The sequence below is a fragment of the Castor canadensis genome, chromosome 3 (genome assembly GCF_047511655.1).
Source record: "Castor canadensis chromosome 3, mCasCan1.hap1v2, whole genome shotgun sequence".
Lineage (NCBI taxonomy): Eukaryota > Metazoa > Chordata > Mammalia > Rodentia > Castoridae > Castor > Castor canadensis.
The window spans coordinates 78,166,246-78,188,953 of NC_133388.1; the positions used below are offsets into that span (position 1 = coordinate 78,166,246).

General features: G+C 34.3%; 1 long non-coding RNA gene and 1 pseudogene across 2 annotated transcripts in view; one reads left to right on the top strand and one right to left on the bottom strand.

Moving 5' to 3' along the window:
• The window catches only part of LOC141421295 (uncharacterized), a 271,813-nt gene that overhangs the window by 135,537 nt on the left and 113,568 nt on the right, over window positions 1–22,708 (bottom strand). The gene's annotated exons all lie outside the window — the stretch shown is intronic.
• On the top strand, window positions 13,138–13,966 carry LOC109678248 (lys-63-specific deubiquitinase BRCC36 pseudogene; annotated as a pseudogene).

Sequence of the window (22,708 nt, forward strand, 5' to 3'; positions counted from 1 at the left end):
AAAGATGAGGTGCTATTAGTAGAACAGGATCATCCAGGTGAACTAGCAAAAAGCACCAAAAAACTCCTGAGACCTGGATAACCTAAAAGTGTAAGAGTATTAGTCTTCAGTTCATAGTGAGCTCATGCAAACTGATTCCTTTTTCCACATGTACTCCATGCCAGACATCTTTATATTTTGAAGTAAAGTAACTAATTGTTTTTGGCCTAAATAGAGTAAGTTACATTAATCTTTGTTAATTTTTATTGTTAGTTTCAGCCCAACATTCTACTTCTGGTGAGGCTGAAATCTGGCTCGATCAACTATGTTATTGACTATCCCTCCCAACTTTTTTCCTGCCTGAAGTGTGATAAGCTTGTCATAAGTGACTTCACCCAAATAATTGATAACATTTTTCAACAGTATGAAGGCAGAAGACAGAGCCTTGTGGCACTCACAGATGGCAGCAAGCCATTAATCTTTTTTTTTCCGGTTGTCCTCTTTGTATTTTCTTATGAAATAAATACAAGCTTGCTACAAACATTTAAACAATATAGAAAGTGATAATGTAGAAACAGAAGGGTTCCTATTACAATCTTTCTCTACAGAGATAACAACTTTGGATGTTTTATTACATGGCTATATATCTAAATAGATGAATCTAACTATCTCTAATTTACACATTTATAGTTTTTTCAAAAGTGGTCTTACACTCTAAATTTTGGTCTGCAACCTTTTTTTTAAATTGTCATTGATCTATTTTCTTTTATATCTAAGCATATCAAGAAACCTTACTCTTTTGAACAACTGCTTTGTATACCTCTTAAGTTATACCACAACTTACTTAACTGATCTCTTTTGATGAACTTATTTTGCTAGCAATTTTGCTATTATAAAATACTCTGTAATATATATTCCCTGTAATGTTTAAATTTATTAGGCAGTAATGAGAGTTTCTGTAGGAATCATTATTTAAAGTAGAATTTCTGGGTAAAAAGTTATGAACATTTTCGTATTTAATTGATACTATCAAATTGCCCACCAAAAACTAATATTGCATTATACCTGACCATGTCCATTTGCCTGCATCTTTACAAAAATTAGCATCATCAACCTTTAAACTTGTGTTGCTATAAAAAAAAACTTATTTCAACATATTTTCTGCTACGTTGTTTTGTTTTGGGATCATATATTTAAAATTTTAATCTTTTAAAAACCACTTTTGAGTCTCACATTATGCCTTGATATGGCTTCCCCACTACATAAGATTATGAGAAAATATTTTCAACCAGTACTTTGTACACTCATTGCATATAAATAAATGTTTTTCCACCTGAAGCATATTTTTGTAAACAATTTTAAAAGCTATGTTTTTCGTTCCCAAGTCACTAGTCAATTATCCCATAGTCATTTATTGAATATTTTATTCTATATTAATTTGAGAAAAAGCCTATATCTTTACAAATCTCCATACTTACTTGTATCAATATAATGAATCTCTATTTCATTTGCCTTCAGAGTATCATGCTGTTTTAAATACAGTAGGGAAAAATCCATACACTTATCTTCTCTCTCTTTGAAGGGTTTCCAATAAAAATTACTGTTTACCAATTATGATTTTCAGCACAATTATTAATACTATAAATATTAGTAATATTAAGTTAGTTGAGTTCTTGTGAAAGAAAAAGCAGGAAAAAAGAAAGAAAGGATATTGAAAGGAAAGAATTAGTAATTATTTTGTGACCATTCTTCTGGCTGCATAGATGCCTAAACACTTGGTTTTTAATCAAATTTTTCTCTCCATAGTAACTCAAGGACCTTACAATTAGTATATCTAACTTAGTTTACTATGTACTCATGGGAGTGTGTACTTCATGGGAGAGTTTTTTAATAAAATAATGTTTAACCAGAGTTGATGAAATTTGAAGCTGAATTTGTAAATCTAGATACTAGATAGTTATAAAAGTTTAAGGTACCTAAGCCTGATTAATTCTCTGAAGTGAGATGCTCAGTATAAATTCAATTTCATCTCTCATGACTATATACATCCCAAGTGTAAACTGAAAAGATTCAATATTAAAGACATAAATACAAAAGAAACATGTTGTTCCTTAACTCTCTTCTTGAATTTGACTTTCATTATTTAGTATATAAAAGAATGAAGTAAAATCATACATGTTTTTCAAAATGTAGAGCAATTTCTTTTCCCCTGACTATGATTCGGCTCTATGATAATGTATGGTTGTGAGATATCTTCTGTTTGAGCAGAAAAGCATGATAATGATAAATTATTTTGTTTACATAGTAAGACATCAAGTGTCCTTAGTAATACTATAATGGGTGACATCACCCATTCAGTTACATATATAAAATACTTATTACTCAGTCACTCCCCAAAGGTCTCAAGCCATTATTTTTCACTGTCTACCACTTAACAAGGTCCTAAACCAAACTGTTAATGTTTAGAAAGATCATCCAAGTAGTTATTCTCAAATTTGGATGACCACAATGTCCTTTGAGTAGCTTAAAACAATAACAGAGTGTGGGGTGGGAGTGGGGCCAACCTCACTGGGGATTCAAATGTAGTAGAAGTGGAATGTGGCATTGAGTCTGTACTTGAAAAGAATATTTCCAGGTTAACTTGTAATTTGCCTGTCTTTCTACCCATTCCCATAGAATGTACACAGTAGATTCTGAGACTACCAGCATCAAGTTGCAGTGTCTGGGAAGATAATTTTTAAATGAATATAGGTAGGTTACAGCCCAGACGCACTGTCTAAGAACCTAAGAAAGACCTGCAAGGTCCATTCTTAGGTCCCAACCTGCCAAGTTCCAGCACTACTAAATCAATTGAAATAAGAATTCAGAAGTAGAAATTATCTTATCAGATACTGCAATTATGATTTGAGTTAGCTCAAAGGCCTGAAGGCTGGGAAGTCCAAGGTTGATGAGTCAGCACATGGTGAGGACCTTCATACTAAGTGTCTTATATATATTGGGCAGACAGGCAAAGAGGCAGAATGAAAGAAAGAACACAGGAGTAGACAGGCTTGTTTTATCGCTACCTGTTCTCTTCTCAGGATAATTAGCCCACTCACACAATAAGAACATTGATCCATCCATGAAGGTTCTGTCCTCATAACCTAAGGTTACTTCTTGACCATATCTCTATTTAAAGATCCCACCTTTAATACTTGTCACAATGGAAAATTTTAACTTGAGTTTTGGAAGAAACATTGAAACGACTGAAAATGGAAAAATTATCTTATTATAAAATATCCATGTAGAAAATTAAAGTAATAAGAAAAATATATAAAATATATAAATAAGAAAATAAAATTCATGCAGCATCCATGAAACTGAAAGGAAATGATGTATACTTTTATGAAACAAACTTCTAACATCTCTCTCTCCATCATTTTTTTATTTGGTCGTTAGCTTATTTCTAACTCTATTATAAACAATATTATAATGAATATCCATTGGCATATTTCTTTCCATATTTATTTGATGTTTTTCTTTGATAAACTGCTAGAAAGTAGGAAAGAGCCATCACATATCTGCATTAAGACACATCCATGACCAGGTGCTGGTAGCTAATGCTTGTAATCCTACCTACTTGTGAGGCTGAGATTGGGAGGCCTGTGGTTCAAGTCCAGCCCAGGCAATAGTCCATGAGATCCTATCTCCAAAAAAAAATAGCAAGAGTAAAATGGGATGAAAGTATGATTCAAGTGGTAGAGTGTCTGCCTTGCAAATGTGTGCAAAACCCTGCGTTCAAACCCCAGTCCCACCAAAAATTAAAAAAAAGAATCATTATTTTAGTAGTGTATATTTATTTACAAGTTTACTGTAGGAGTATTATGTCCTCACTGACATTGAATGCTGTTCATATTTTTTGATATTTCCCAATCTGATAAGCAAAAAATGGATAGATCATTGTTTTGTAGTGTTTCTTCGAATTCCACTTATGTTGGCGTGTTTAATTGCTTTTTAATTTCCTTTTGAATGGCTTTGTCATGTCCCTTGTAGATTCTAAATTGGAACGTTTGTTTTGTCTTTCTGATTTTAAAACTTCTGTGCACAGTAAGGCCATTAACATTTTGTATATCACATGTGATGCAGAAAATACCAAAGCTTTTCATCTCTTAACTTTGATTTGTTTTTATTTTTATCAAACTGAGTTTTTTTAAAGAAAAGGTTTTGTATGATACAGTGATTAAAATAAAAATGATTACAAGTAGGCAAACAAAATGCTAATGACATGTTTTGTGTGATAAAATCACCAGTGACAATGGTGGACAGCATGTTGTCCAACATGTTAATATCCAGTAAGGCAAGAAATTTCCTCCCACTGCCACAGTACACATATGCAAACATGTGTCTCTCTCAACAAATGTTAGCACCTATACTTAGACATGTGATCCGAGACAGCCAATTATTAACTGCTATCCAGGAAAGGGAACATTGAGGGAGTGATGTAAAGATAAATGGACAGGTAGTGAGTCTTTGAAAAAACTACCAAAGTATTGACAGCCTAGTGGTGTGACATAAAGCAAATACTCAAAGGTGTGCAGTCCAGCAGCATATTAGCTAGTTGTTCAGTTGCATCCAAGCCAGAAACATCACATGCTCAGAGACAATTATGCCAGTAGGGATGCCCTAAATAATCCCATAACAAACAAGATCTTGGCTGTACAGACAACCTTAAATCCTATCCACTCCAGATTCTCAGTCTCCATGCTGATTATGTGTGTCACTTATTACTCTTGTCATCAAAAATTAGGCAGAGATGATTTCTATTTGTGTCCCCATTTCCTGGTTAGTTCCATGACCTTTTTTTTCACTTATTTCCCATTCTTCTGCAATCTGATTATATAACAGATTGTAAAATTGTTATCTTTTTAACTAATACATAAAGCAATGAAAACATATTCTTCATTGTCTCTGTCTTTAATTCGTGCAGCAAAATTTTAGGTCTAATTTTCAAATACATAATGTCAGATTTTATTCTTAAATAAGCTATCAATTAAATTTGGGCTCATATATGCTTTAAGAATTCTGTCATGTACAGAGCAGTCTTCTTTTCGTTTTTCAAAGGTAAAGTGTGGTTAACCAACGCCATAAAATTTTATTTATATTACCTGTAAATAAAGCAACATGGAAGTTTTATTTAAAATGGGTGCTATTCCCCACCAGATATACATGAAGACAGCAGCAAGTCACGATTATACAGGAAATACAAGTACATATCTTTATTGAAAGTAAGTTATCCTCTATCATATTAATAACTATCAAATGTCAGAAACTGTGAAGAAAGAAAAAAATGAGTGATTCTTCAATTAAAAACCCCACATGAAGCAAAATAATTTGCAAGTTTAATTTGACACTTACAGACATCTGGAGAAGCACTTGGTAAATTTAGAGAAATTCCTCTGGATGTTTCAGAACACCTCACTGCATATTGCTCTCATTAAAACCAAAGGCAAATCACTATTTAAAGCCACATCATTTTTTTCTCCCAGTAATTGAAGCTAAAATACAACTTTTAATAACATTTAACTGTACTTCACTTTTTAAATACCTGTTATCTCTTAGTAGGTACAAAATTCCAGAAAGTTATATCAGTATATAAAGGAAAATTGACTTTACTCATTAACAGTCTAATTACCTGGCCCAATTAATCTTGGGGTTAGCTGTATGATTTTCTTTGGTTAACAAGAGGTAAATGGATATAAAGTATGCCGTGACAGAGCAGAAGCTTTGAGCACTGGAGTGACTAGGATCACTTACTTGCCCCCTTATTTATACCGAGATAACTGAAAACCCAAAAGAAGTCCTGCTGGATTCTTAAGTGAAAAATCCATATGGAAAAAGAGCAGCATTGTCACTGACCAGCAGTGGCTATAACTAACATGAAATGAGAGAACGCAGTACATCTTTGTTGTCTCGGGGAATTGAAATTTGAGAGATGCTTGTTGTATTTCATAACCTAATACAAACTGACCAATTCTTAGTCCTCATTGTGACCCATCCTAGATCTTTAAATTAAATATTTTTGCACATTCTTTGTTACTTGTATTAAAAAAAAACTGATAATGATAACAGAGACAAAGACAGAGATGGCAGAATTCCTGCTACTTATTCTAATGAAAATAACTTAAATCACATACTCTCTTTCACTTAAGCTAGAGATATTAAATGAGAAAATCATTTTAGCCTACATGCTCCACTCTTAGAGGCCAGGCTGGAAGCCACAAAACTGCAACAACTACTGAATAGAATTTGAGAGTTTTGGGAAATCAGGAAAAGAGAAATAGATAATCAGAAGACAGTTAACAAATATTCATTACACTACAAACAAAATACACTTTTAGTGTCCTCCTATAAACATGATCAGATCTTTTTAAGAAAACATACGCATAGTTTATTGCCTAACATGTTTAATGGTTGCATATGGTTACAATTGAGATCACTGTCCATTAAATGATGCATTAGTGAACTATAATATGACTGCCTTAATTTCAAGAAGAGGAAAGAATTAAAAATTTCAAAAAAGCTAGGTCATATGTAGCATTCAAGAAATATCAATGAATTCTCATATTACAGGAAAAATAAAAATGTTAACAAGTTTGAAAGATCTAGATTTATTTCCGCTAGACATTTAACCATTATACACTTACATACTTAGGTCAAGACAGAAGTCACTGAAATATTAATTAACCAGTGGAAAGTTTATGTAGGAAATCTAGATATTGTACAAGTATGTAAGTCTGTGTTTCATATTAGATTAATTAATGGAGATAGATAGCAGTGATTTCATCACTTGCCTTTTCAAAGCATATATCATGATATGCAAAAATTAAATTAAATACGTGATACAATGTGTCCATATTATTTTGTTTGCCATACAAGGAAGAACAAGAATGTGTATTCTTTTTCTGCCTTTATTTTCACTAGCCGTTGACTATACTTAGCTGTTCAAATGAAAATGGATAAGTGTAGAATGAGAAGAGGTAAGTAGCAAAATATGCTTCATAAGAAAAGTCAGGATTTGAAGATGTCTCAAGAATGAGTAAGTGATAAGTACCATTAATGTGCTTCAATTAAAGATCGAAGGGATAGAAATACAGGTGGTAACAGTGAAGGCTCAAAGAAATGTAAGTGCTTATGCCCCTAAAAAGATAGAAAACTAAGAGTAACTTTGATTGGAAAAATTTGCAAGTTGCTGTGTCTTACAATAAATTACATCAAATTATTTCTCCAAGTTGGGGTTTTAGCTCAGTGGTAGAATACTTGCTTATCACATGGGAAGTCCCAGCACTGAAAAAAAAATGTCTCTTTCTTTACAGAGATTATCAAACATTTCCCCCAAAATAAGGCATTTATCTGTGTTATATATTTCCAAAAGCCCATAATTGTGAGGAAGTCTACAGGTAGAAAAATAGAAGAATGTCATTAGCATGGCCTTTCAGGATATCCATTATTCTAACTTTACCACATAGGATAAAATTAAAATAGAATTTGATTGTGAAAATGTCTTTCTATCCTACAATAAAATGTTCCTTCATTAAATTATTAGGAAAAAAATGAACTCAGTTGTATCGTCTACTGGGAGTGCACAGCTGCATCAATAATGATTTTTCTTTTTTGGCAACTGAAAGAAAAATTCTTAAGCAGTACGTAGAATAGCAAGGCCAATGATTTTTCCCCTTTGACATTAAGTGAGGTGAAAATGAAAAGACAAGCTGGGTACATGGGTGGCTCATGCTTGCAGTCCTAGCTATTTGGGAGACTGAGATAGGGAGGATAACAATTTCAGGCCAGCTTGGACAAAAAAGTTTCCTCGACCCCAACTCAACAGAAAAAAGTCGGGCATGGTGAAACATGCCTCTCACCCCAGTGCTTATGAGAAGCATAAAACAGAAGGATCATGGTCCAAGCAAGCCTGGGCAAAAAGCGATACCCTGTCACCAGAATAACCAGAACAAATAGGGCTGGAGGTACGATTTAAGTTGTAGAGCACCTGCCTAGCAAACATGAGGCTCTGAGTTGAAAGCCCAGTATTTTACCCCCACCCAAAAAAAAGACAGATGCGACAAGTGATATATAACCATTGTTATGGATGAGGCTATAATGATTTCAAAAGGTCACTATGCTACATAATTCAGCCTGTACTTTGAAATTGCTTTAGTCTGTTCTCATAACCAGAACTATTAGCAGAGACAAAACCCCTTGGCTTCTCTTCCTCTACATTCTTCACCATCTTTCTCCCCTGGAAGCTTTACTTCTTTGTGCCTCTATGCTCCTTCCTATTCAGCAAACAATGCATCTTCTCCTGCAGGGCAGCATCAGCCACCCACTGAGACAGAATGGTCAAGGTTGGAGTTAGTGCCTTTGTCCATACTGGGTCTCTGGTCACCAGTGCTTTTAACTCTAGCAAAGTGGATATTGTCTCCGTCAATCAGTTCTTCTTTGACCTCAATTACATGTTACATATGGTCCCATATGATTCCAACCATGAACAGTTCAATGTCTCAGTCAAGACTGAGAACAGGAAGCTTGTCATCAATGGAAAATCCATTTCCAAGCCAGGCATGGTGGCACAGATCTGTAATTTCAGCTACTTAGGAGGCAAAAAAGATCAAGAGTTCTAGGCCAGACTGAGTATCTTAGCAAGACCCTATTTCAAAATAAAATTCAGAAGGGGCTGGGAGTATAGCTTGGTGGTAGAGCCCTGCCTAGCACAGGTGAGGTCCTGGTTCAACTCCAGTAACACATACATACACACCAATATCCATCTCCGTCTTTCAAAAGCATTCCACTAACATCCAAGAGAGTGATACTAGTGCTAATTTATTATGGAGTCCCCTGAAGTCTTCACTACCTTGGGGAAAACCGTGTTTCACTAGCATTCTGCTAATGTCTACATGTTTGTAAGGGTTATGAACCACGAGAAGCATAATGATTCTCTCTCAAGAGTGTCAGCACTGCCTCCAGTATCACGAACCACTTAGCCCCTTGACAAGGTCATCCACAGTAACTTTGGCATTGTGGTAGAACCCATGACCATAGTTCATGCCATAACTGACATCCAGATGATCATTAATAACTCCTTAGTGATACTGTGGTATCATGGCCAGTGGGCCACTGAGACTATCTTCCCTACATCCACTAATATTACCCAACCTGTGGGCAACACCATCCCTGAGCTATTTTGGAAATTCTCTGGCATAGCCTTTCTGCACACCCGCTCCCAACTTTGTGAATCCAACCTGTCATCTAGAGAAGGCTGTCCAACGTGATGGCATCAGGAAGCTGGTGACACTGCCTCTGAGGGACCTCTGTGCAAAGCAAGGACCAGATTTTCTCCTATGACTTTACCAGTGACACCCACTCTTCCATATTTGATGCTGGGACTGGTATAGCCCTAAACAACCACCTTGTAAAGCTCATTTCATAAAACAACAGTGAATTTGGCTTACAGTTCAGCATGGCCCATATGGCCTCCAAGGAGTAAGAACCCACTTCTCAGTGTCAACTTGAGAAGAAAGAGAGGCCCTCAGCTACTGGAAGTCCCTGCCCCGACTCAATCTCTCAACCCACTTGGGATTTCCTCTCTTCAGTAGAGCTTCCTTCTCTGAAAAAGGGGAGGGGCCTTTGCAAGGCCCTTGCTTCACAACCACCAATTTTCTAATAATACCAATAGTCTGGGATAAAGACAAATTTCACTGGCAAAGTTTTATTTCCTTAATCTGATAATTTACTTTTTTTCCTTTCTTACCCTGGGACTATATTGCTTTAGGGATACCATTTTCCCTTCTTGTAGCCTAAGAATGTACTTGTATCATGACTCAGAGGTAAATCAATATTCAAATTTGGTATTATTATGACTATATAAATAATGTTGCTTCCTAAGCCAAGTTTATTACAAACGCATTTCATTTTGTCATTTTTCTGGGATAAATAATGGCCTCATTTTTCCTTTACATGGTTCTCCATTACTTATCTCTAATTCTTCACAAAAACCTTCTTTGGAATGTGAGTTGGGGAATGGGAAGAGTAAGGCTAAATATTAAAAAATTTTTAAAACCACTAACATATTAATTCAGTAGTCACTGTGCACAAGCAACCAGTATGACTAGTCTAGGATATATGCACTGAAGAAAAATAATAAAAAAAGATTGTTATTTTGGTGTTATAAGCCTTGGAGTATTAGTTGAAATTTAAAATGATATGTATGAATTATATGAAATAATAATGAAAACTAATTTAAAAATGAATACATTCTGCTATGTTTAGCCCTTGATCCTAAAGAATTCATATGTGAAATATACATACAAATTTGAATGCAAGTTCAGTATTTGAAACAAAAGTCTATGGGGGAAAATGTTTTTGCTGTGATAAAGATCACTCAAAAATCAAGGTGCTTACTTTCTAATGAATAAATATTTTTACCTCTGTTTAAAGCCTGGAGCTGAATAATATACATCAAATTCTTAGAAGTAAAGTGAATTGAATTAAAGAAATAAGCCAGAGCTTCTCTTGAGGAAGCTGTTAAGTAATTGTACCCTATTAGGTGTTAATTTTCAACAGGTGCTGCTTAAATGCTATGTAGTATCATCTTTGTATTTAATAAGGTCTCTGAGTTGTGAATCCCTGTGCCAAATTTTACACAGTCATTTAAATTGGATAAAATTTCTATACCTTCCCAAAACAAACAGAAACACACATGCCACTTAGCAACTGTAAGAGGCATCACATTAATTATCATCCTTAATTTCCCTCCAGAAATCATTTCTGTCAATAATTCTGTCTCAAATAAGATGAATGGGAGAAAAGAACATTAGATTTAAGCAGCAGGCTGCTGACAAACTGGTTTTGGGACTATTGCCGAGATTAAATCAGAATATTAAGTAGTGAAAAAGTTCCTTGCTATTTTGTAGTATACAAATATGAAGAAGAGAGTTAAATTTTTTTTCCTCTTAGTGTAAAGGCAGAGCTTGAGGCAAGACCTGGGAGGAAGATTTTAATTATGCTATATTTGAAGACTGGAAACTCTATGGAAGTTTCTATAAAGAAAAATATTAACACTATTTAATATAAAGCAATGCATAGAAAGGAATTAACAAAATGTGTATGAGAGTTACAAAGTAACACAAAACTGTTAAATATTAAATTATTTTATTCAATTCAATAAATATTTAAGAGATAATTTAAAGCTATAAAATAGCATAATCTTGCCCTTATGTTACATATAATCTAAAACTGGAGACAGAGACATAAACAAATAATTTTTAAATGACCAAAAAATGATGGCTATGTAGTTAATTTTGCCAGTGGCAGGATTGGTGATGACTTTATTTAAATTACTTCTATTTGAAATACATGCAAGTGACCATTAAATTAAAACAGAAAGAAAGGGCTTTCTAGGAAGAAGGAACCACAATAAACCATGGAAGTACACAGTGTATTGAAGGAATGTGATGTAATTGGAATTTATGGCAACATGTTTTGAGCAGGCGTAATCTAAAACATTTATTGCTATTTCTTGATAGTTCTCCTGAAAAAAATAGATAAATGGCCTGTTCTGTCAGAATAATGGCTCCAGCTCATGTTTGCCAGTGTAATACAAGTTGTAAGTAGTCATAACTTGCATCCCAAATAGAAAGCCCACTAATTAAATGTGTATGGCAACATTGTCTCCATGACTATAACTGTGCACTAACCAACAGAATCTAAAACACTATCACAAAACAGAGGGACAGTCTGTCAGAAGCCCTTACAGGATTGGGCATGTTTTCTTCCTTTTCTGTATTGTACCAACTTATACCACATTTGAACTCAAGCAAAACTGAGTCTGAACTTACTTTTTTTTCTACCACATCAGCCAAGAAATAATTACTGTCCCCAGCACAGAAAATGCTTTTTCAGAGATTTTAAGAGCTACCAAAATTTAATCCATTAGAATAAGCTGTAGGAAGGCCTGAGGTGCTAGTCAGAAAAGACAAATTAAAGATCCTTTTTTTACATAATTTTCATTCCCTTAGAAAAAGTACATTCTTTTTCAAGTGAATAACAATTTATACAACCATTTTACATAATACCTATTTTTATTATTATGACTGTCATATTTTCACCCCTAAGATATCCTGACTTCATACAGTAAAGTATGTATAATTTCACATATTAGCTCTGTCAGTATTGTATTTATACCGCAAATAAATCTGAAATATCAATAAATACTTAAGTGGGTTTGGGGGGCTACATATTTTAGCTATTGGTTTAGCAAAGGAAATCAAGTAACTGTCAACTTTTTATAGTTGAATTGTTTTTCCTTGTTTTTGTGATCTTGTTCTCATAAGTAAAAGCCCCATACATCTTATATACATAATTACATTGAATGTGATGAAGTTAGGGCTCCTAGCTTTGTGTTCTAGATATTGCCCCTCCTTCAGTATTTATAATTCTAAAATTTTCAGAGCCTTTCATGTTCATTAAATGTCTTCAATACTAGTGAGTGCACATTTGAAATCCAAGATTTTGACAGCTCTGGTGTTAGCAAGGCTTTCTAAAATAGCTACACGTATATTTACTCTGGCTCTGAAGAGAAAATACCTCAATCTTTACAGTTACAGAAAAACCAAATGGATTTCACTTGACTTGATTATTTAAACTTGATAACTTGACACCTTAACTTCATTTTTTAAAAAATCAAACAGAATTTGAAATAGTGAAAACAGACATTTGAAGCACAATAAGCATGAAATCTTTCTAATGTACTAAATGTGGAATAACATCATCAACTGTCTATCGAGATTTCCAAATATTTGCTGAAACTTCCTAAATGATTGGAAGAATTCTTGTAAGGCAAATGATGGACATCTCAATTTGCATTAATTTCTGACTATATTTTCTAAATTAACCACATTATTAGGAATATATCCATTTAAAAATAAGGAGAAAGGAAACTTTTATATTGTTTGCATTAACTCATTGCCTGAGAGCAGTAAGGCAAGAAGACGAAATAAAAGGAATACAAATAGGTACAGAAATAGTTTGGGAGCGCTAAGCGCAGGTGCCCAGGAGGCTGCGCCAGAGAACCGGGTTGTTCAGGACTGACTGGGCCCAAGGTGGACACAAGCAGAGCCAACCACGATGGTGGTGCAGGTGGGGCAGGCCATGTAGGAAGTTCATCTGGAGTCTGATGCCTTCCTAGTTTGTCTCTATCAGGCTCTGAGCACTGGAAAGGAGGAAGTGATGGGTCTGTGTGTAGGGGAGTTGAATGATGACACAACGAGTGACTGAATTTGCATGTACTGGAACTGAATTGTGCTCAGTTGCTGAAAAGGTTGACACCATTAGAATTGTTCACATTCATTCTGTCATCTTACCACAAGGACCGAGTAGGAATTTCTCCAGAGCAGATGGCTGCAGGATCAACAGTGACTGAGAGGTTGGCTAACCTAACAAGTTGCCCCATAAAAACTGTGGGCTGGTATCATTCCCACCCTCATATAACTGTTTGGCCTTCACATGTTGATGTCTGCACATAAGCCATATACCAGATGATGGATCAAGGCTTTGTAGGACTTATTTTTTCCTGTTTCATAGAGGATAAAAACACAAAGAATGGCCAAGTACTCTACACTTGCTTCTGATCCACACAGGCCCAAAAGAGCTCAGAGTATCTTCATGTCACCATTGGGAAAGTGTGCTTTGAATCAGCAGTAGAGCTGCCCAAGATTCTGTGCCAGAAAGAAGAGGATGCATATAGGAGAATTCACAGCCTTCCACATCTGAACTCAGTAACCAAGATTCATAATGGCTCAGTGTTTACCAAGGATCTGTGCACAGTCAGATGTCAGCAGTCAGTGGACCTCTCCTACAGTGGTAGGAAGACAGACAGGAGCAAAACCAACAGTATTTGCAAGAGTTACAGCAAGAAAAGGAAGAGCTTATGGAATATCTTTCTTCCTTAGAATAAAGCAGAAAACAAAATGGCGACAGATGAAAATACCCAGCACAAAATTAGTTAAGCTGAATCGATTTTGATGAACAAAAAGTTGAAAGACTCACATTACCCAACTTCAGGACTTACTATAATGTTACAGTAATCCAGTGTTACAGAGGGTACACCTGTATTTCACTGCAAGAGAAATGAGAACCCAGAAATAGACCTATATAAATGTACCCAACTAATTTTGACAAAGTACAAAAGCAATTCAATGGAGAAAAGGTAGCCTTTTTAACAAATCATGCTGAAGCAATTTAATACTCATAAATTAAAAAAAGAACCTCAACTTAAACCTCACATCTATGAAAGTTACCCCAAAATGTATCATGGATTAAAATGCAAAGTATAAAACCATAAAACTTTTAGAAAAATATCATAGGAGAAAAATCTCCAGGAGACAAGTTTTTGGACTTCACCTCAAAGGCACAATTTGTAAGGAAAAAAAAGTTTGTACATATATTGGGCTTCATCAAAATGAAAACCTTTTATTTTGTAGAAGAAAAAAAAAAAAGAACAAGAACAAGAAAAGACATGCTACAGATTGAGATTACAAACCATATAGTTAGTATCTGACAATGTGGAAAGCAGAAGTTTCTCAAAACACAACAATAAGAACCAATCCAATTAGGAAATGAGCAAAAGATGTGAGTAGACATTTCAACATGAGTAGACATTTCAATGAAGAGGATCTGCATAGCAACTACTCACATGAAGAGATTTCATAAGTCACAGAGAACACAAATTAAAACTGTAATGAGATATGACTTATGTACTTATCATAATAGCTATAGTGAAAATGCCAAATACAATTGAGGATACAAAATAATTTTTCCTACATTGGTGAAAGTAATGTAAAATAGTACATCCACTCAGGAGAAGTTTGGAATTTCTTATGAAGTTAAACAACCCAGCAGTTGCATTCAAGGACATATATGCCAGAAAAATGAAAACTGGTGGTTACTCAAAAATTTTCATAGCAGCTTTATTTCTAATAGCCAGAAACTGGAAATAAAGCAGATGTCCTGCAATGGGTAAATGGTTAAATTATCCTACCATGGAATACTACTCATCAATGAAAAAGAACAGAATGTTAATACATACAACTTAGATGGACCAGGGGGGTATTGCAGTAAGTGAAAAAAGTCAATCTGAAAAGGTCATGTACTGTACAATTGCATTTATATAACATTATTGAAATAGCAAAATCATAGGAATTGAGAACATATACATGGTTGCCAAGGACAGGATGGGGTGTGGCATATGTATAACTATACATGAATGATACAAAGAGATCCTTTGTACTGATGAAACAGTCTTGTATCTTGATTGTGGTATTGAGTATGTGAATCTATACACGAGTTAAAATTGTATAGATCAACATTTACACAAATGAAGTATGTAAAATCTGCTGAAACTGAATAGTCTGTTGTCTGCTTAAAAAAAAAAAGAAATAGTCAAACCATCCCTATTCACAGAAGATATCATCTTATACCTTAAAGACCCAAAAAACTCCACCCAAAATCTCCTACATACCATAAACAGCTTCAACAATGCAGCAGGATACAAAATCAACTTACAAAAATCAGTAGCCTATCTATACACCAAGAATGGACAAATTGAGAAAGAATGTAGGAAAAGAATTCCATTTACAATATCCTTAAAAAAAATGCCTAGGAATAAACTTAACAAAGGATGTGAATGACCTCAACAAGGAGAACTACAAACCACTGAAGAAAGAGATTGAGGAAGACTATAGAAAGTGGAGAGATCTCCCATGCTCATGGATTGGTAGAATTGACATAGTAAAAATGGCTATACTACCAAAAGCAATCTACATCTTTAATGCAATTCCCATCAAAATCCCAATGACATTCATTACAGAGATTGAAAAATCTACCCTAAAATTCATTTGGAAACATAAGAGACCATGAATAGCCAAGGCAATACTCAGCAAAAAGAGCAATGCTGGAGGTATCACAATACCCGACTTCAAACTATATTACAAAGCAATAGGAATAAAAACAGCATGGTACTGGCACAAAAACAGATATGATATGAAAACCAGTGGAACAGAATAGAGGACCCAGATATGAATCCACACAGCTACGCCCACTTTGTTTTGGACAAAGGCAGTAATATTGGACATGGGTCACACACCAAGGGGAGAATGTGCACAGGAGGAATAGGGAAAGGGAAGGAAATCTAAAACTTGAATATGGTTGATGTGCTCATTGTAGAAGAGTGAATATAGTACTCTTAAACTGGCAGAGGCCACTATAGGAAGGGGACCAGGAAGTATGAAGAGGTCTTGCGGAGGTGAACTAATGTGGGTTGTAATACACATGTGCATGGTAACAACACTAGGAATCTCTCTATGTAACTATCTTTATCTCAAACTAGCAAAAATGCTGTTTTTCTTATTATCTCCTATGTTTTCTCTTCAACAATATTGGAGAACAAGAGGGCAGAACAGGTTCTGCTCAGAAAGAAGGAAGAGGGGAGGAAGGCCCAAATATAAGTAAATGTAAAAATGATAAAATAAAATTTAAGAAATGAAAATAAAAGAATGAAACCTGTTGAAATTGATCTAAGAAGTGAGGGAGGGGGAAGAGGGAGAACGATGGAGAGGGAAAATCCAACTAAGATATATTTTAAACACGTGTAAATACCACAGTGTACTCCCTTACAACTCTTATATGCTAATAAAATCATAAAAAATAAAAAACATTGTCTGAGTGTTTGGTTCATGAAAGCACTGAACAAAATAGGTTTTGAAAAATAAATCATTTATTATCAAATATTCATGAAAATAAGTTTATATTTTAATATATAAACAATCATATTCTAATCCAAAATCAAATGAGACTCAGAAACACAAAAACTCTTGCTTAAATCTTGTAAAAATCCACTAGGAAAGCTAACATCAGTCATAATATTCAGAAGCAAAATACAGAAAGGATTTACCTGAGTGACCATAGATGATCAATAAGAACAGGCCAGTCTCATTTTCCCTTTAAATTCTCCAAATCAAGTGTCAAAAATACATCCTCATTCTTTTAGCCACAATCAATATAAAAGACAATGTGATATTCAAAAATATTTTGAGTGACATAATTTCACAGGCAATGTATTTATTTAGTTTTTGGTGGTACTAGAATTTGAACTCAGGGCTTTGTGCATGCTATGCAAACACTCTACAACTTGAGCCATGCACCCAGTCCTTGTCACAGGTAATTTGCTTGGTTTTCTGTCCAGGAAGAAAGCTAAACTCTACATAAAATCAAATAACATTTTTTAAAAGAGGGTAAAAAAGCCACTTAAATTTTTGAAATTTCTTTCCAGATACTAAGAAAACTACATGGTTGTGTTAAAAAAAGAATGGACAGAAAATATTAATAATAAACAACTAGAAATAACAATATCATAACTAAGCTAAATGGTTGAAAAAGACTGAAATTAATTGTTATAAAAGGAGTCAGGCACCCTGATATTCTAAACTTTTTTTTTAATAAGCAATTGGAAGTAAGGTTCGGAGTCATTTTGCATGGTTATTTTACTGGAGTTCAGAATGAAAGTGCTATTATGTTCTACTGTGTTAGCAGAGGGACTATAATAAATAAAACAGATTGGCCTTGTGTCCTCAAGGAAATTTCTGTTCATGCTTTTCTCTGCATTTTCACATGACAAAGGCTGAAAAGTAGTCATATGACTAAGACAATCCTACATTATAACATTGTGACTTGTTCACCATCACAGTGCAGTTATTTTTATTTATAGAAGGAGAGAATCAAAAAAGAGAAGAAAAAGAACAAAAGAGGAGAAATGAAGAGAGAAGAGGAGACAGGAGGAAAGAGCTTCATCCCTAACAAATCAATTCTGCTACCAAATTTTTAGGTGAAATTTCTAAACAGTAAGTGTATGCTTTTACTGAGTTTCTCCTACCAAACATCCCCCAACATGAAAAGTTGTAAAAGGGCTCATCAAAATAAATCTTCAAATTTGCTTTTAAAGCTATTTTATGAGTATAAAATATGTTATGCTAGTCAAATAAGCATTTGTATACAATTTAAATGGTAAATACTTTGAAAGAGCTTTCATTACACTTCATTAGCAAAACATAGGAACTACTAACTTATCTATCATTCTGCAACTTAAGGAGTTTTACAATTAAATCTTTAACAAAGACATTTTAGCAAAAATCATTTGAATTGTTCTAGAGAAGTAGAATTTGAAAGTAGATTATTATTTGAAATCCTCAATGACTTTGGGTTGATATTTCATGTATTTTTATTCTAATTAAGAGCAAAACTACGAGAAGCATAACAAGCATTTCTTTTTATCAGGGAATATATTTTAATTTCCCATTGTGATTTAAATTATTTTAAAGTAATTTATTTGATAAAATATGCACACTGTTTTATCTTTTTTCTGTGACATCAACCAACAGACAAATGATCAAAATTAAATTATAGAATGATTATAATTATTAAAACTGAAAATGATCCCTGAAATTGGAACTAAATATTCTCTAGCTAATGAAACACACAGGCAGATGTAAATTAAAGAGTGATTCAAAATTTGTTGGCAGTTGGTGACATTAAACCTTTCAGATCACCACATGTCAAACTGCTGTCTTCTGTCATAGCAAGTATAGCTAATTCTTTACTTTTTCCTGTGGCACAGCGCAGTTCTTAAGCAATACGCAAGATACACTTAACACACATAAAATTATGTGAAGGCACAGAAAGACAAATACTGTATGATCTTACTCACATGTGAAATCTAAAAAAGTTGATCTCACAGAAGTAGAGAGCAGAAGTCTCATTACCAAGTACTGGGTGTTTGAGGAGGAAAAAGAAAGTTGGAGAGATGTTGACGAAAGGACACAAAATTTCAGTAGGACAGGAGAGTAAGTTCAAGAGATCCAATGTACAACATATCAATTATAGTTAAAAATATGCTCTATTCCTTAAAAATATTGAGAGAGCGAAGGCTAAGTGTTCTTACTTCACAAATGATAACTATGTGCAGTAATTTATATGTTAATTAGCTAAATTTAGTTATTCTGAAATCTTATACATACTTTAAAACACCATCTTTTGCATGATAAATACAGTTTTATCTGTCAATTTAAAAATATACAGAGTCTAGTACAACAATTCCATGGAAACCATATACTACTTTATTTAGGTATCTGTTTCAAATTAAAGAGAGACATAATTTGGCATTCAGAAATATGATTTGTTGTATTCAAATTCATCATAACCATAAAAATACAAATGGGTGCAAATAATGTTGGATAGGCTGTATCTCTTACACTTACTTACATAGTGTGAAGAGGGCAAATATAGCCAGCATAAGGAAGATCTCAGTTTTGTTTTTTCTAGTCAAGGTTTGCTTCTAAGCAAAGTTATGAGCATGTGAAATATGGTGTTTGTAACTATGGTAGTGTTCTTCGATGGGCAGACTTGATGTTACCTCCAAATCCAGACTGAACTGTGGTGGGCAACAAATATAAATGACAACTAGAAATATAAAGCCCATTCTCTTATGTCTTCTCCGAACCCAGGGTCAACTTCTTTCTTTTCAACTACCATCACAACACACATTTTATTCAACCCTAAAGCTTGTAGATTCTTTTGAAACACAGGAACTTAAAATCAATTGAAGTAATTTATTTTTTACTCACTCTTCCTTGCATCCTCCTGATTGATAGTGTATTCTTCTCTCTTATCTACCCTATATATGTCCAACAGTATTGTGTGATGTGCCTCCAACTCTTTTCTTACACCTTTATTACTCTGACTCTTTATATCAGACAAATATTCTTGCTTCACCAGCCTTTCAACAAAATATAAATTGACATTCTTATTTGATGATCCCCAATAGAGTGTACTTTTCAACAAAAGAGTCCCCTTTGGAGAGCCATTCTTCTACTCAAGACTATTTCTGAGTATTTTCTTGTACTCTGGAGTATTTCTTTCTCTGCATCCTCCCTTCCAGGCAGCCTCCCTGCCTCCATTGCTACTGCTGACCCTCCTAAGAATACGGCCCCATTTTTATGACTCTCCTCAAGTAAGGGACACCACTATTTCCACTGCTCTGGGATCAAAGGAAAAGACAGAACTATCCCTTGGGTTATTCCATTCCAGGTCTGGTAAAAGCCCATTCCAATTCCCTATGGTTTAGCAAAGATGAAATTACACATTTGTATTACATTTTTACTAAAGATTTAGATAAAATGAAAAGTAAATATATAATGATATTACTTACAAGGGCTACTGAATGTAAGAGCCTTCCTCATGTCTTCATCAGGCATCCTGATGATCATTCCCAATGTTGTTAAAATGAGATAAACACCAGCTTACTTCCAATCACTGGGATTATTTTGACTATGTCACAGTTTGAAGTCCAGAATGAAATAGTCACAGTGATACAAAAAGTATATCTTCATTTTTTCTCTCTTCTTATAATGTATTCTCCATTCAAAAGATTGTCTTATAAGCTTCTTTTCTACCAAAATCCTCCTACTCTTCACAGGAGTGTATCCTTATGTGATTTCAAGAAGCTATTCACACCAGAATACATAATATAACGTCAGAAAACTGTATTATCCAGTCTTAAAACATCGTAAACTTAACTTAACTGAAACCAGTTCCATGATGTTTTCCACAGAGAAAGTTGGGGAATTAACCCAAAAGAGATGTGCTGAATTTCCTAGTCCATGACATCTGCACCCAGCTAACTTCAATCTCACCTAAGACTATTGCTTTTCTCATACACAACTAGAAAGCTTAAAAATAGCTCATTTTATGCAATATCATGAAAAGCATTTGGAGAGGGAGAATAATTAATTTCAGAGGGGACAACTTTTATACCAGAGAACCCGTTAGATGATAGGATTTCTAAAATAACACCCTAAGCTAATCTTCAAGGTCATATAATTCATCAATACTACTTTTTATATGCTAGTTAAGGTAAACTCTGTGGTCCAATATAACTTATTGATGCCTCCATTATTCCATCTGCCTGAGATTTAATCTTGTTCGCTCCACAAGTCTGTCTTCTTTACTTCCTCAGAATCTAAGCACTGCCAACGTCTATTTGTTGCCTTCTCTTTCTCAGCATTTATCTTCACTTTCTATAATAGTGTTCTTTCCATTTGAGATTGGGGTGCTTCTGAGGAATTTGGCTTCTCTCCCAATAGAATCTCCATCTTAACTAGACACAGTAATTTGCTCAGAGATTCTCTCAGGATGATTCACCTTCTGGAGAGTGAAAAGAGTGATGAAGTCTGGAATTCTGCAATCATTGCTGATACTGAGAGAGATCCCTGAATATATTCCCAACACTCAGAGAAAGGCAGAGAAAAAAGATTTCAAAATAGTGGACCCAGACTGCTGATGACAGTTAACACCTCAGATCGTCCTTTTCTGTACCAGATATACCTTCACCATTTTCTATCACAGGAGTCAATAAAACACCCATTATTCTGTATGCAGTTGGACTTTATGTTATTTGCAATGGAAAGTGTATTATCTACTATGCATGGTGTAAACCTCATCACCCTATGGAGGCCTTTTACCCTTGAGCTTATGTGACTGTTTCTATACTAATCTTTTCCTCAGCTGTTAAACACAGTCTCGTAGGCTAATCTGCAATAACCCATAAATTGAATTATAGAAACTCACTTTCAGTATTTATAATATCCCTAATTAGATTACAAGCCTCTAAAGGCATAAAGAAAATCTTCTGGCACTACATAGCAATTGATCCTCAAATTTAAATTCAATGTTGACAAATGTCAAGAAATGAGATGAACAATGAAATGGCAACTTTTGTAATGACTTACTGATATACATCTCACAGTTAATAGGTGAGATTGCACTTGAGCAACACTGAATTTGTCTGGCCCCTATGTCACTTATTTTTTAAACTGATGGTAAAGCCATAAGTATTAAGTGTTTGATAGTTTTTCCCATTCTGTATTTATCAAGTTCATTATTTTTCCTCAATGTTTCAGTTACAACTTGCTTATTTATTAGATATGTGAAATGAAGAGTACAGGTACTAGCTAAGAGCACAAAATTCCACTTGTAACTTTATAGACTAGTCTGTGATTTGATCCCAGCTTTTACAGGTTGATAATTTTTATGGTGATAAAACTGTTCATTAACATTTACATAACGATCACTGTTTTTCAGAAGACATCACATAGTCTTCAAAACATCAAATCCTTATTACAGAAAAAGAGTGTAATAGATCACATAATTTAAAATTCCTAGCAGGCTCTCAGCTGCTGAATTGAGTTTATAATTCACATTTACACATTCCTGTCCCAGACTTTTCATTGCGCACAATCCTAAAAGGAAGTCTTTTATTTTTCTTAATGAATCTAAATTCCAAAAACATTAATTGAATACCTACATCATGCCAAGAAATATGCACAGCATTAGAAAGACAATGGCTGAAAGAGAGCAGGTCTCTTCTTTCAGAGGGGCTTGCTGTCTAATGCATACTTCAGATATAAAAGGGAAATAACTTTACTAAAATTTGAAAATTGGTTTGGAAGGGGAAGTTCAGAAAGCTATGGAAGTACATGAAAGGAGTGAATACATTACCCAGGTTTGGCAGAATTATAAAACATTTCTATGGGCATTAATAATAATGCCTAAATTTTTAAAAGTCAGGTTGAGTTAGGATTTTAGATAA